Genomic DNA, 16,607 nt, shown 5'->3' on the forward strand with positions numbered 1-16,607 from the left:
ATGCTCTGTGTTTTGTTTAAGCATCTTGTTAATCTGGTTAAGAATCTGTTATTGGTACAGATATTGGATGTTATTATGGTATGAGATTTTTTATTTAACTAGGCAAGTCAGTTAAGAACAAATTCTTATTTACAATGACAGCCTACTCCGGCCAAACCCTGACAACGCTGGGCCATTTGTGCACCGCCCAATGGGACTCCCAATCGCGGCTGGATGTGATACAGACTGGATTTGAACCAGGTACTATAGTGASACCTCTTGCACTGACTTAGACCGCTGCGGCACTCGGGAGCCTTGCTGGTTACATCAGTTGAATACCAAACCATATCAAATTGACATTACAGCATACTTATTATAGTTGCTCATCATTCTAAAACCTCTGTGTCCATCAATTATGTATGCATCAAATTCATAGATTTTGTCTGGGCTATGTTCTTTGATGATTTGGACCTCTTTTTACAACATCAGAAATGCTGTCAGTGAGGGAATACAGCGCAGCCATTTTGATAAATGACTGTGTGCAGGGAGCCATTGCTGCTTTGCTAATGAGATTTCAAGGATTTGAAAGTGTATCATAAATATATGACGCATGCAAAAAATCGAATACGACTCACTTCTGGTGGCTTTAATGCAATTATATAGAAACAAATCAAATTCACCCCCTAGTCACCTTGACATCAATGAAAACAAATGAAGCCAGTARGCATTTGTGCATTATGCCTGAAGCAGTCAGTCACTGCGTTTTATGGAGACTCAGACGACAGTGACAGATGTGCATTATTAACGCCTTCCTGCTCTTCATGACTGGTGATAACAGCACCTGCGACAGTGATTCTCCTGGGCCTGTAATTTCACACATCATTTTCAAGCATAAAGCTTGCATGGCAAGTAGTTTGAGAATGTAAACATAGTTGGCTTTTCAGAGAGCGCAAGCGCATCCATCTGCCCTACTATTGTTCTGAAGGATCATGCCAGCCCACCTATTCCCTAATTACCCTCTGGACATGCCCCCTCTCCTGACAACTTTGTTTGGTTAGCATGGTTGTTATACTTTTACATTTCTCCTTAGTTATGGCACTTTGTCTTCTCTGTTAATGTGTTGTATCTACCTCTCAGTGGAGGCTACTGAGGGGAGGACGGCTCAAAATAATGMCTGGAAAGTATTTGGATACCATTCCACTGATTCCGCTCCAGCCACTACCACAAGCTTATAACTTGTATCACAAACTAACCTACCTGCTTTAGAAGCCATCAAATCTCCATCCTACTTCTTGTGTCCTTGTGCTGGGCTTAATTGTTAGTTAATAAATACCCTGAACTGGAAACCTTGTCTCCAACAATGATTCCTTCATTCTTACAGATGCACCATAGTGGTAACATCACTCCTTACCTGGCCTCCTTATACAGTCCACCWTTTCATTTTTGTAAATATTATCTGGAAACATTTGTTTAAGAATTACTCCTATGAATACACAGAGATACACAAAAAAAGGTGTCTTATTCAATGGATTTTGACGACACATAATTTCATTTGAACAGACGTTCATTCCTGCACAATGTAGCCATCTGAATTGCTAAAGGACCTCGGCCAGTTCTTTGTCAGCCTGAGTGATGAGATTTCCTCCCCGCAGCGGCAGTGCTGATGAGGGGGGAGGTGCTTTCCAGACATTAGAGGTATTTCTGCACACACCAGCACAATTCAGGCCACTTCTATATTACTGGGGAGGGCATCTACGCCTTTGGCGGGTCACAAAGGTCAGGCTATGGACCACTGCTTTCGGGCAGGCAGGCAATGTCAGTGCAGCAAACCCTCCGCTGGAATAGCACTGCATTTCATTACTGCGTGTCTGTCACCACTTAGGGAATTCACAGTGGAACAAAATAGAGATCAGGCTGATGTAGTATTGTACGTGTTTAAATGTTTTATATTTAAGCAATAAGGCCCGAGAGGGTTGTGGTATATGGCCAAGCTTCACCGTAGGGATGGTGCAAGGTTTCCTCCAGACGTGACGCTTGGCATTCAGGCCATCTGGTTTCTTATGGTCTGAGATTCCTTTAGGTGCCTTTTGACAAACTTCAAGCGGTTTGTCATGAGCCTTTACTGAGGAGTGGCTTCCGTCTGGCCATTCTACCATAAACCCAGAGGGTTGGAGCAATGAGAGAGGTGGTCTTTTTCCTACTTTTTCCCATCAGTGAGTCGCATTTCTTTACACATTTATCTGTATCCACATATAGAAATAAGCAAGGCAATATGTACTGAAAATAGGCAGGTGCAAGATAATATATGCATCCGGCCTGCACAAAGCAGCCTCAGCATGTCTAGCTAATGGCTGTGGACATATGGAGACACATCATTGCCCATGCCTTGAACACACCACTCTCTTTATCATTTCAAAGTGGGAGACATGAAACACATTRATTATTCTGCTGGACAGCTTTGAAGGCAGTGTGGCAGTGTGTTACTGAAGGCCAGCCACTGATAGTGAGTAGAGACTGAGAGAGGGCGTGCTGAATGGTGGTCCAAAGGGAATTCAATACAGTCGGTTGATTTTGCCCATTAGGTTTCTTCCATCAAAGCAATTTATTCATGAGCTGGCTTGCGGGCCAATGTTATCACGACCTTCTTCCATCTTAATTGCCCCGGTGGCAAAAGCATTAATTMCAGTGACATTTGTCAGGTGATGACTATTTCCCTGGCGTTTTTTCCCCTCCCTTTCTCTTTCTTCCCCCCTACATGGCTCTTTATGTTGTGTCCTATTTGCTGCTGGTGGGGCCGCAATGCATGCTGGATAATCTGGAGGAGGAAATCGTCCCCAAGAGGAATATAATTCAGACGGAGCCGTGCGAGTGTTAGCGAGCCTGCCAATGGCGTGCTACAGTTCGAGACAGTTTCTATGGCAACAGCCAATCCCCTTTTCACGCTCAGAAAAGGTGGTAAAAGAGAGGATGAGATGAATGAAGGCGAACTAAGCAGAAGGGGTAATAGAAGGGTAGGGGTAATCGATGTCATAGAGCAAAAAAATGCCATATCATATCCTCTGTCCTGCAACCATGTTGGACATCACACCCCTGCTGTGTGTGGTTAAGTGGGCATCTCATATAGTGTAAGGCTATTGATACCAGCTAAGCGAATGCCATTGACATGATGTGCTGCCTACTTCACAACTGGTCTGTGCAGTTTCCATTCAGAACCGCAATCTGACATTAAATGAATGTTTATTTTGATCAGTGAGTGACTAATATATGCYGTAGCCAGAACTTACACAACCCATGACCTGGAAGAAGTCAGCCTTCAGCTGGCACTACTATCTCACCTACTGTGAGTAACACAGTACACACCAACTCTCTATGGAGCAGTGTGGCAAGATGAACCCAAATGGACTTATGGCCAGTTTAGGATTTTGTAATAACCATGTTTAGACAATTTAAAGAAACAAAGCGTAACACAGAGCCTCATTTCACGCCTATAAGGTCAGGCTGAACATCAACCATGCTAGAGCATAGATGCCCCACAGCAGCAGTGGGCTAGGGCTGATTAGCTAGTAAGCTCTGTACAGCAGGCTCTTTCTATCTCCAGTCATGCAAACACAATAGGAGCCAAAGGTCTGAGCCACATCCACTGGATGCAACTGCCYCTTGTGTAGCCAGCGAACCAAGTCATGCGAAACAGAGGCTAATCAAGAGCACTTTCTCCTGACGGACGATGACTTAAACGCTGCGTGGACATAAATGGGGATCTGAGTCTGAAAGAACAAGCACATTTGGTTTCTGAGTATTGTCTGTTGTGGTTAAGCAGTCAAGGGCTCAAGTCCAGGGGTCCATGAGTATTAGTCGGAGCCAAACAAGCTGTTTGTTGCCTCTCCCATCTTGTTTTTCCTAATTATGGTAATTTGTTTAAGTAATTAGCCACTAATAGCAGGTTTGTTGTCTGTCAATGGAAGCTTGTACAAAATAATTCATCCCCTAGTCGAATCCGTAAAAACATTCTTACCACAACTTATACTGTAGTAACAATATTGTTATTAGTAATGATMAATAAAAACTCATAATTATTTATAATAAAAATAGGCTACTAATTTTCTATCATTACTGAACTTCTGCATGTATTTCAGTCTTAAAAAAGATTAGTAATAGATTTGCATTATCATGATTATCATAGCTATAAGTTTACTTTTATTACGCTATCACTGTTATTATTGGTACAGTCATACGAAGGCCATGAATGTGAGGCCGGAACAAAGAACAGGAGTAGCATACATAATAGGATTCTCCCCCAACCAACACGCCRGCCCACCACTGCTGCATTTCTTCCTACATCACCCTTTCACTCCAAGACTGTCTGGTTACCACGGCAACGTCACCTGCCAGTGAAGATGGCGAGCCTGAGAATCTCTCTTCTCAACCAGGCTGTCTTGTCCTTGTGCACAATTGAATAGAATCAATCTTATCATACTGTAGGTGTAGGTTAAAAATCAACAAGGCTCTCACAGTAGGGCAGTACCACGGGTYCGTTCAAGGTGTTGATGAATGTCTAAACCGCTATTAAGTATTTTGCTAGTATAAAATGCAATAGAATAATAGCCATAGGCTACGGATTAACAATGAGGCCGTGCTCAGGTTGTTGGATCCTACCTATTATTATGGTCAATTTGGTCCAAAACATATATAGTCAAACACAGGTGTTTAATGAAAACTAGTTCTTATACGTATGAAGCAGTATAAGGGACATTTTCCATCTTACAAGAAATGCATCACCACAGCCCCATTTTCCAATAATGGAGGAACCCACTTCCATGGATTGAGCATGGGGTCAGACGAGCCCATACTGACAGAGATGGAGCTTTTGGGGTCAAAAGGCCAGGTAATATACTGTCATTCCAATACACTTCGATTGACCCAAGTAGGAGGAGCATTTACAATTTAATCCAAAATGAAACRCAGAACATGAATTATTCAGATATTGTGAACGGGGGAAGAAGTTGTGCAATCTGATCAAATGCTTATTRCCTAATGGTGAAGTTATGTGAGGTTTCCAGACACAGATGTTTTTCTTCTTTCAAAATGGTGACTGTCATGACAATTGGACACATCCTAAGCTTACAGAAGGATTGTCCTRGCACGGGGAAATATCATAGAGCAGAGTGTTCTTTTGTTGTTGATTGAGCTAGCACATAGCTTACACAGCATTGTCAGCACATACAATAGTTAGAACATAGTTAGTAGGCCTTCTTAGCTAGAACATTGCTAACGTTACAGCTAATGCTAACAGAACCGATCTTTGCTAGCCTGGAACTGACTGGCCATCCCAGCTTAGGGAATGGACTGTAAAAGCTAGACTGTTTCTATCAGTTTGTCACAGCTGGGATTGAATCTTCTGTACATGCTCACAAAGTGAAGAATCAATACGGTGTTATCATCGGAGTTGACTGGAATTCACTTGCCAGTCAAAAGCCTTCGACTCTGTGCACAAGTTCTTAAATGACCCAGACCCAAAACGATAAATGTCTCTGGGGACACGTCCTTCAAAAGTGACCGCAACATTTTGTTTTCATCAATTACATGGAAGTATTACATGTCAGATGTAAAGGGAGATATGTGCATGGTAAAGACCACTAAAGAAGATTGCATAATCTTAGTGTCACGCCCTGGGCCTTTTGTTTATACAAGCCTACACCAAGAAGGGAAAGGCTTTGCTAGCTATAGCTGTCTCTACAGATTCTAAAACCATACATGGGTCCCAATGACAGACATATGATCAAATCACATCAAATGTTATTTGTCACATGCGCCGAATACAACAGGTGTAGAACTTACAGTGAAATGCTTACTACAAGCCCTTAACCAACAATGCAGTTTTAAGAAAATAAGAGACAAGAATAACAAATACTTAGTTAAAGAGCAGCAGTAAATAACAATAGCAGGGCTATATACAGGGGGTACCGGTGTTGAGGTAATTGAGGTAATATGTACATGTAGGTAGAGTTATTAAAGTGACTATGCATAGATAATAACAGAGAGTAGCAGCAGCGTAGAAGAGGGGGATAGCCAGTTGATTAGATGTTCAGGACTCTTAAAGCTTGGGYGTAGAKGCTGTTTAGAAGCCTCTTGGACCTAGACTTGGTGCTTTGGTACCGCTTTCCGTGTGGTAGCAGAGAGAACAGTCTATGTACTAGGGTGGCTGGAGTCTTGAACAKATTTTAGGGCCTTCCTCTGACACCTCCTGGTATAGAGGTCCTGGATGGCAYGAAGCTTGGCCCCAGTGATGTACTGGGCCATACGCACTACCCTTTGTAGTGCCTTGCGGTCGGAGGCCGAGCAGTTGCCATACCAGGCAGTGATGCAACCCGTCAGGATGCTCTCGATGGTGCAGCTGTWAAACCTTTTGAGGATCTGAGGACCTATGCAAAATCTTTTCAGTCTCCTGAAGGGGAATAGGTTTGTCGTGCCCTCTTCACGACWGTCTTGGTGTGCTTGGACCATGTTAGTTTGTTGGTGACGCCAAGGGACTTGAAYRTCTCAACCTGCTCCACTACAGCCCCATCGATGAGAATGGGGGCATGCTCGGTCCTCCTTTTCCTGTAGTCCACAATCATCTCCTTTGTCTTGATCACGTTGAGGGAGAGGTTGTTGTCCTTGCACCACACGGTGAGGTTTCTACCCTATAGGCTGTCTCATCGTTGTCGGACAACTTAATGATGGTGTTGGAYTCGTGCCCGGCTGTGCAGTCATGAGTGAACAGGGAGTACCGGATGGGACTGAGCACGCACCCCTGAGAGGCCCCCGTGTTGAGGATCAGCGTGGCGGATGTGTTGTTACCTACCCTTACCACCTGGGGGCGTGCCCGTCAGGAAGTCCAGGATTCAATTGCAGAGGGAGGTGTTTAGTCCCAGGTTCCTTAGCTTAGTGATGAGCTTTGAGGGCACTATGGTGTTGAACGCTGAGCTGTAGTCAATTAATAGCATTCTCACATAGGTGTTCCTTTTGRCCAGGTGGGAAAGGGCAGTGTGGAGTACAATASAGATTGCATCATCTGTGGATCTTTTGGGGCGGTATGCAAATTGGAGGGGGTCCAGGGTTTCTGGGTTAATGGTGTTGATGTGAGCATTTCATGGCTACAGACGTGAGTGCTACGGGTCGGTAGTCATTTAGGCAGGTTACCTTAGTGTTCTTGGGCACAGGYACTATGGTGGTCTGCTTGAAACATGTTGGTATTACAGACGCAGARAGGGAGAGGTTGAAAATGTGAGTGAAGACACTTGCCAGCTGGTCAGCGCATGCTTGGAGTACATGTCCTGGTAATCCGTCTGGCCCTTGTGAATGTTGACCTGTTTAAAAGTCTTACTCACATCGGCTGCGGAGAGTGTGATCTCAGTCATTTCATGCATGTTTCAGTGTTACTTGCCTCGAAGCGAGCATGGAAGTTATTTCGCTCGTCTGGTAGGCTCGTGTCACTGGGCAGKTCTCGGCTGTGCCTCCCTTTGTAGTCTGTAATAGTTTGCAAGCCCTGCCACATCTGACGTGCATCAGAGCCGGTGTAGTACGATTCAATCTTAGTCCTGTATTGATGCTTTGCCTGTTTGATGGTTCGTTGGAGGGCATAGCGSGATTTCTTATAAGCTTCCGGGTTAGAGTCGCGCTCCTTGAAAGCGGCAGCTTACCCTTTAGCTCAGTGCGAATTTTGCCTGTAATCCATGGTTTCTGGTTGGGGTWMGAACGTACAGTCACTAGATAGACCAACCCTATGGTATGTAACCTAAGGGGGTCTCCTAGCAACTACTACAGTAAGGATGAGTCAAAAGAGGAGGTTAGCGTTACACCATCAACCGATACATTTACAATGGAAAGAGGTGGTAGGCTTCCATAGGTAGAAGGGATGACATTTCCTACAGTTTAGGTGACAGAGGTCAACATTATATATCCCACTATAGCCTCTATGGATAAGAGATCTTCCATTGCATTCTGAATGACGTACATTCATTGTGAGCAAGGCAAGCCTTTGTTCACATTGGCTAATTATGTCAATGACTTTGGCTCGYAGTTTAAAGGCACTGCCTCAGAGATTGTATCTGAAGCAGAGTCATCAGCAGCAACATTTCAGCATCCATTACAGGAAAGAATGCGTTCAGTGATAATGGAAATAAGGCCCTTAACTGTAMMAGATTTGCGTTCCTTCCTACCAATGTWTGGGAATGTCAATTGCAGTAGGCTATATAGAGAGAAACTGGCAAACTGCTCAAATGTCTAGATGGTTGTTTTTTCAATTTAATAGACATGCATCTGAAGTGAGGTTCAGCAACCAACTGCCGAAATATTAGGAAAATAGAAATGMATATGATTAGGTGATATACATTTGTAATCTGAAGACATTGCTGAACTTGGATATTCCCTTGAGCGTGTCAAGAAATACACATCATCCTTCGGAAAAACGAATATATCATAGCTGTTGTATTGTAACAAATGCCTCCCTCAAGAACCATGTCTTACAAAGAAATATATAATACCAATTCTTCATACTGATTCTCTGGGTTTGACTGACCATGTCATTAGACACTCATAAAGTGCTATATCCTACATTTGCTTCAAATATGATGTTAAATGCTTTGGAACAGTCAGTAAAATTATGGGAGGCTAGCTAATTAATGGTGTCATGACGTTGGTCTGTTGGAAGAGGTTTATGACCCCCATAAATACCTTTCCCATTTTCCTCTCTCTCTATTCTACCAATGTGACTATTGAAAATCCCTTTGTTAACATAGAGAGTCTGTGAACATCAAAAGGTGGGAAATGGAACCCTATTTCGGTAATCCAACCAGTTGAAAATATGCGTTAGTACTTAATGAACATGATGTCAGATCAGTTGGCGTCTGAGACATTATTGCTGATGATAGGACAACATAAATGGTATCTTGGAAAGTCTACACATTATAGTTATCAGATTCACATGGAATTGTTGTGCAATTTAAATGTTTAAATATYAAACTATTTGTGAAAAGATGAGATGTAATTTTAGCTTCTTAAATGAGAGAACGGTTTGTCATAGAGAAACTCTGCTCACTCAGAGGCCCCGCCCAAGTGAACAGACTTTGGTTGTAAACTATGAAACACGCCCTTTTTTCACCACTATATAAACGTCGTTGATGAAAATTCTACTTCCTGTTCCAAGGACGTGAGGATTTGTGGTCCCCGCGTTAAAAAGGACAAGGTCACCTACAGAACTAAGCCAACCTCAGCGTGAGCTCTGGTTGAACGACAAGAACCTAACGAAATTACCATCGTTAATCAACGTGAGATGACGATCCACACGCCGAAAGGATGGATTTCGACTATACCAACCAGAAAATAGCATGAGCAAAGTATGGCAACTGGTATGAATCTTGAACTCTTATTCACTAAAGAAGTGATACCTCCTAGCCGTTGCGTTAGCGCAGCAAACTGTAGACGTGGGCTAGGAGAGGACGGAACAGAGTATCCATTCTACACACGCACAATTCAACACTGGACATCTTTCAAGAGGACCAGAGATCCATGCTGGAACCAACTATCTACGACCAATCTACCGAAGCGCAGCTCAGAGTAAATATTTATTGCATTATCCTATTTTTCAATGGGCGGTTATTTAGACTGCAATAAGAATAACTGTGTATTTACGATAGCAATAGTTGCCTACGGCCGATAGAGACACAAAACCTTTTTGCTCCTCAGTCTTCCTGCTCTTTCACTCAAACCCAACCCCCTTTCTTTGTGTAACCAGCCCGTCATATCTGTTCCGTCGCTAGGGATGTTTCTTATGACATAATTTGTAATCAATGTATGATACATTCTGTGTATATGTAATTCTGTGTGATTTATTTAGGTATTTAGGTAAATAAATAACTTAACACAAAATTTTGTATTGGTCTGATTTCTCAACTTCTCAAGCCAAGGGGTTCGTGGAAGTAATAACCCAGAATATATCACAAAAACTTTCAGATGATGAGACACCCTTGATTGGGGAGTTTTCCTCCAATTCTTCTCTGCAGAATCTCTCAAGCTCTGTCAGGTTGGATTGGGAGCATTGCTGCACAGCTATTTTCAGGTCTCTCCAGAGATGTTCGATCGGGTTCAAGCCCGGGCTCTGTTTGGGTCACTCAAGGACATTCAGAAGCCACTCCTGCATTGTCTTGGCTGTCTGCTTAGGATTGTTGACTGGGGCGAATGTGAATCTTCACACCCCCAGTCCGAGGTCCTGAGCGCTCTGGAGGAGATTTTCATCAAGGACCTCTCTGTACTGTGCTCCGTTCATCTTTCCCTCAATCCTGCTTAGTATCGCAGTCCCTGCCGCTGAAAAACATCCCCACAGCATGATGCTGCCACCACCATGCTTCACCGTAGGGATGGTGCCAGGTTTCCTCTAGACGTGATGCTTGGCATTCAGGCCAAAGAGTTCAATCTTGGTTTCATTAGACCAGAGAATCTTGTTTCTCATGGTCTGAAAGTCTTTAGGTGCCTTTTGGTGAACTACAAGCGAGCTGTCAAGTGCCTTTTACTGAGGAGTGGCTTCCGTCTGATTGGTGGAGTGCTGCAGAGATGGTTGTCCTTCTGGAAGGTTCTCCCATCTCCACAGASGAACTCTGGAGCTCTGTCACTGTGACCATCGGGTTCTTTGTAACCTCCCCGACCAAGGCCCTTCTCCCCAGATTGTTATATTAGGCCGGGCAGCCAGCTCTAGGAAGAGTCTTGGTGGTTCCAAACTTCTTCCATTTAATACTGATGGAGGCCACTGTGTTCTTGGGAACCTTCAATGCTGCAAAACATGTGGTACCCTTCCCCAGATCTGTGCCTCGACACAATCCTGTCTTGGAGCTCTACGGACAATTTCTTCGACCTCATGGCTTGGTTTTTGCTCTGACATGGACTGTCAACCTTATATAGACAGCCTTTCCTAATCATGTCCAATCAATTGAATGTAGCACAGGTGGACTCCAATCAAGTTGTTGAAACATCTCATGGATGATCAATGGAAACAGGATGCACCTGAGTTCAATTTCGAGTCTCATAGCAAAGGGTCTGAATACTTATGTAAATAAGGTATCTCTGTTGTTTATTTTTAATACATTTACAAAAACATTTAATGTTTTCGCTTTGTCATTATGGGGTATTGTGTGTAGATTGATGAGGAAAGAAAATGATTTAATCAATTTTAGAATTGGCCGTAACGTAACAAAATGTGGAAAAGGTCAAGGGGTCTGAATACTTTCCGAAGGCACTGTATATACAAAAGTATGTGGACACCCCTTCAAATTAGTGGATTAGGCTATTTCAGCCACACCCATTGCTGTCATGTATATAAAATTGAGCTCACAGCCATGCAATCTTCATTGACAAACATTGGTAGTAGAATGCCCTTACTGAAGAGCTCAGTGACTTTCAATGTGGCACCGTCATAGGATGCRACCTTTCCAACAAGTKAGTTCYTCAAATTTCTGCCSTGCTAGAGCTGCCCCGGTCAACTGTAAGTGCTGTTATTGTGAAGTGYAAATGTCTAGGAYCAACTAATGCTCAGCCGCGAAGTGGTAGGCCACACAAGCTCACAGAAAGGGACCGCCGAGTAAAAATCGCCTTTCCTCAGTTGCAACACTCCAAACTGCAATGTCAGCACAAAAACTGTTAGTCGGGAGCCGGGAGCTGTTCGGCCGAGCAGCCGCACACAAGCCTAAGATCACCATGCGCAATGCCAAACATTGGCTGGAGTGGTGTAAAGCTCGCAGCCATTGGACTCTGGAGCAGTGGAAATACGTTCTCTGGAGTAATGAATCACGCTTCAACATCTGGCAGTCCGACAGACAAATCTGGGTTTAGTGGATGCCAGGAAAACACGGCCTGCTCCAATGCATAGTGCAAACTGTAAAGTTTGGTGGAGGAGGAATAATGGTCAGGGGCTGTTTTTCATGGTTCAGGCTAGGCCCCTTAATTCCAGTGAAGGGATATCTTAACGCTACAGCACACAATGACATTCTAGACGATTCTGTGCTTCCAACTTTGTGGCAACAGTTTGGGGGAGGCCCTTTTCTCTTTCAGCATGGCAATGCCCCTGTGCACAAAGCGAGGTCCATACAGAAATGGTTTGTCGAGATCGGTGTGGAAGAACTTGACTGGCCTGCATAGAGCCCTGACCTCAACCCCATAAAACCCCTTTGGGATGAAATGGAACACCAACTGCGAGCCAGGGCTAATCGCTCAAAATCAGTGCCCAACCTCACTAATGCTCTTGTGGCTGAATGGAAGCAAGTCCCCACATAAATGTTCCAACATCTAGTAGGAAACCTTCCCAGAAGAGTGGAGGCTGCTCTAACAGCAAAGGGGGGAGGGAAAAAACTCATATTAATGCTCATAATGGTGGAATGAGACGAGAAAGTGGTCATGTAGTGTAGTACATGTAGCCCATCCCTTCACTAAAAAATCATCACATTATATAACATTATGTAAGCGCCTTCCATGTTGAGGCCTTTTAAGGCCTGGCGATGGCTTAGTTTCCAGGCCTAAAGGGGCTATGAATCGATGGTCTGTTTAACCTGGCAGTTCTCTCGTGGTCAAGTTCAGTTCCCTTGGGCAGTTTTGTCCAGACAGTGTCCAGACAGCTCAGAACATCATGGCATACAGTTTCGCTGCTAGTTAACCAACTGCAGTGATMGAAGTGAAAACGGAGAAAATAACATTGGATTCCTGGATGTTGTCGTGAATGCTTGATATGAGACATATGTAACCGGTGTGAAATGGCTGGCTAGTTAGCGGTGCACACTAGTGGCATTTCAWTCGGTGACGTCACTCGCTCTGAGACCTTGAAGTAGTTGTTTCCCTTGCTTTTGTGGAGCGATAGTGTAACGGCAGATTTCCTCCTCTTCGTCTGAAGAGGAGGTGTAGGGATCGGACCAAGACGCAGAGTGGAAAGTGTCCATAATTTATTATAAAATTAACTGAACACTACAATGAAACAAATTAACAAATAGAATCCAACCGAAAACAGTCCCGTGTGGCATGAATACGAACACGAAAGACAAACACCCACAAACACACACGTGAACCCCGGCTGCCTAAGTATGATTCTCAATCAGGGACAACGATTGACAGCTGCCTSTGATTGAGAATCATACCAGGCCGAACGCACAAAACCCCAACATAGAAAACAACACATAGACAACCCACCCAACTCACGCCCTGACCATACAAAATAAATACAAAACAAGAGAAAACAGGTCAGGAACGTGACAGATAGGTAACAACCCTTCATGGGAGGCAATTGTTGATATGTGCAGAGGGTCCCTGGTTCAAGCCCGGGTTGGGGCAAGGACAGGGACGGAAGCAATACTGTTACACATACACAGATTGCAACAGATCTAATAGGGCACAGCCACACCCTAGTTGTATGATAGAAGCCACTCACAGGATAATCAAAGCCATGGCCACAGTGGGTGGCCAGTCCCTAAGAGACTCATTAGAGTAGGATCTGTACTGATTGTGTGTCTACAGTGAGATCAATGATGCTATAAAACTGATTTAAAAAATAGGTATTATATTTTCTTCTCTACTTCTGGGTTTACACATTATTATTCATGTAGTATTAAGCTGTATGTGGCTACTAATTTCCTTTSCATACAATATATATTTTTCTAATGAGGTGTGATGTAATTTTACACAAATGTCACAATGTCACAAAAATTATATTTTACACTGATGAGGTTCCGGTGATTGATTCAAACTGACAAAAAATAACCTAATTTTATGAACTTTTTGTGTGCGTATGCATTCTAATGTGAATTTGATACATTTTGTAATTCATAGGCTACAAAATAAGGACAGACACACACGCAGCCTCCTGCACATAAGRCAGTACAGCTCTAAATGTCTATCCACCATTCTCAATAATCAAGTGTAGGCCTTATATCTCTGGAATTTACCACATAGGCCTAATAAAAATGTAAAAGCTTAAAACAGCATGCATTGTTGTTAAACATTGTGCATATCCATATAGCCTTACATCGCTCAGCCAAACAACTTAATAAAAACAAATAGGAGTCCATCAATCACACAACAGCGATAGTCTACTGTTTTCTTCCATTGGCGACTTCAAATAGGCCACCACGTAGCTACGAAAATACACGAATCGATTTCAATGCAAAATATGTCCATGATTTATTGACGTCGAGTGGAGAGATGATCAGTTAGAGAAATAGCCTGCACATGTACCATTTCGAAACCATCACATTAGGTCACCTGGACAAGCCTACCTGTTTCAATCGACCTTGCAATACATTTTCAGTACCTGCCTATACATTGAACAATCTGGGCTACAAATRCCTTTTTGCAGTGAAGATTGAAAATAAAATGCATTCAAGGCTAAAAGCGTCATGTGTATCTTGAAAAAAACGTCCATGCATCCGCCTGTTTAACATTCTATTCGCATCAGGACTATTCCCCCTCTGCTCAGCTCGCAACGTAACCAACCCGACCTCCATTTTCATGCAGCATCGTAAGAAACCGATAAAAAAAAAAAAAATCGTAGCTTTTAAATCTACGTTTGATGATGCATTCGTTGCTGGCATGTAAAATAATTAGAAGACATACAATTGTGCTTTATTCTTACCTCATTTCCCGAGCTGTTGATTTCAATAGGGTGTGGAAGGAGACCTCGGGAATCTGTGGGAGTGAAACTGAATTCGCCACTAGCTGCTGCGTGTTACTGTTGTGATGCTAGTCTGTCACACACCACAACCTCTCCCCATCTCTCTCGCGCTCTCTCTCTCGCTGTCTCTCAATTTCCCTAAAAACGCTATTTATTTTTCTTGGTAGGCAATTTTGAATATAGAAAGTATTATAAATATTTCACGCATATTTGGTTGTACCTTTATCTAGACTCGAAATGTATACGCTTATTGTACTAAATATTAAGGACATCCAGGTGCTCTGATCRCTTATTGAGGTCACTTGATAAATCCACTTCAATCAGTGTACATGAAGGGGAGGGGACAGGTTAAAGGAATTATGTTTGAGACAATTGAGCTATGGATTGTGTATGTGTGCCATTCAGAAGGTGAATGGGCAAGACTAAATATTTAACTGCCTTTGAATGGGGTATGGTAGTAGGTACCAGGCTAAACGGTTTGTGTCAAGAACTGCAACACTGCTGGGYTTTTCATGCTCCACAGTTTCCRGTGTGTATCAAGAATGGTCCACCACCCAAAGGACATCCAGCCAACTTGACACAACTGTGGGAAGCATTGGAGTCAATATGGGCAAATATCCCTGTGGAACGCTTTGTAGAGTCGACACCTTGTAGAGTCCATGCCCAGATGAATTGAAGCTGTTTTGAGGAKAAAATGATTTGCCTTCGGATTTGCTTCATACGTTCGGCGTAAAGACTGGTTAGCAAAATCTAAGCCTAAACTTTTAACTTTAACTTTAAACGTGTATATGGGAAAGCACACAGATGTCAGATTTGGTTCCCACCTATAATGTGTGCATCTGTGAATCATAATACTGTGCAAACTTTGGTCGTATCAAGGCTTAGTTTTGACATGTTCCTTTTTCTTCTCTCTCCTCCCCTTCTTTCACCCCGCTCCCACCTTCTCTGTCTCTCTCTCCTCTCTACCCTCCCTCACTCTCCCTTTTCTCTCTCTCCCTCCTCCTTCTTCCATTCTCTCTCCCTCCTCTCTCTCCATCCCTCCTTCACCCTCTCCCTCTCTCTCTCCCCTTCCCCCAGTCTCCCCTTCTCTCTCCTCCTCCCGCTCCATTCTCTCTCCCTCCTTCTTTCCCTGCCTCCCCCTCCTCTCGTCTCTCTCTCCCTCTCATTCGTCTCTCTCCCTCCCTCTCCTACCTCTGTTTGTCTGTTGACTGACTCTCTCTCTCCCCTCCCTCCTCTTTCTCCCCCTCCCTCCCTCCTTCACCCCCTCCCTCTCTCTCTCGCACCTCCTCCTCCATCTCTCTCCCTCCTTCTTTCCCTCCTCCCCCTACTCTAATCTCTCTCCCATCCCTCCTTAACCCTCTCCCCCTCTCCCCCATGTTCTCTCTCCCTTCGCCCCTCCATTCTCTCTCCTTCTGTCTTTCCCTGCCTTCCTCTCATCTCTCTCTCTCCCTCTCCTACTCTCTCTCCCTCCTCTTTCCCACCTCTGTCTGCATATGACTCCTCTCTCCTTCCGCTCTCTGTGGGACCAAGTTTCACTGTGAAGGGTTAATTTCACATGGTCAGATGCTGGATTGCGTTCATCGGAAGCGTCTGTTGAGCGATCCATGCGTGAATTTTCTTCTAGCCTCAACCTTTCTGCCGTTGTCACTCAAAAGCACATTAATTCTAGGTCAGTGAGGCTACCTTACTGCCATATTAGTGGGGGAGGGGCAAATTAATCGTTAAATGTATTGTTAGGGTTGAGGCCTGAAGCTTAGCTTCATGTTCACTCCCACCAATAGAGAGAGAGAGAGAGAGAGAGAAGAGAGAGAGAGAGAGAGGAGAGAGAGAAGAGAGAGAGAGAGAGAGAGAGAGAGAGAGAGAGAGAGAGAGAGAGAGAGAGAGAGAGAGAGAGAAGAGAGAGAGAGAGAGAGAAAAAAACCTGGGAGCTGTTCCTTCTGCACCATGG

At 43.8% G+C, this 16,607-nt stretch overlaps 1 protein-coding gene across 1 annotated transcript in view; it reads right to left on the bottom strand.

The window, feature by feature from the left end:
* The window catches only part of LOC111952475 (adenomatous polyposis coli protein 2-like), a 44,017-nt gene extending 29,273 nt beyond the window's left edge, over positions 1-14,744 (bottom strand). Inside the window, exon 1 of the mRNA XM_023971169.2 lies at positions 14,621-14,744. The gene's annotated coding sequence lies outside the window, so the exon portion shown is untranslated. The remainder of the gene's footprint in view (positions 1-14,620) is intronic.
* Between the last annotated feature and the right edge of the window lie 1,863 nt (positions 14,745-16,607).

This window comes from Salvelinus sp. IW2-2015, linkage group LG26 (assembly GCF_002910315.2).
Source record: "Salvelinus sp. IW2-2015 linkage group LG26, ASM291031v2, whole genome shotgun sequence".
In the NCBI taxonomy this organism is placed as follows: domain Eukaryota; kingdom Metazoa; phylum Chordata; class Actinopteri; order Salmoniformes; family Salmonidae; genus Salvelinus; species Salvelinus sp. IW2-2015.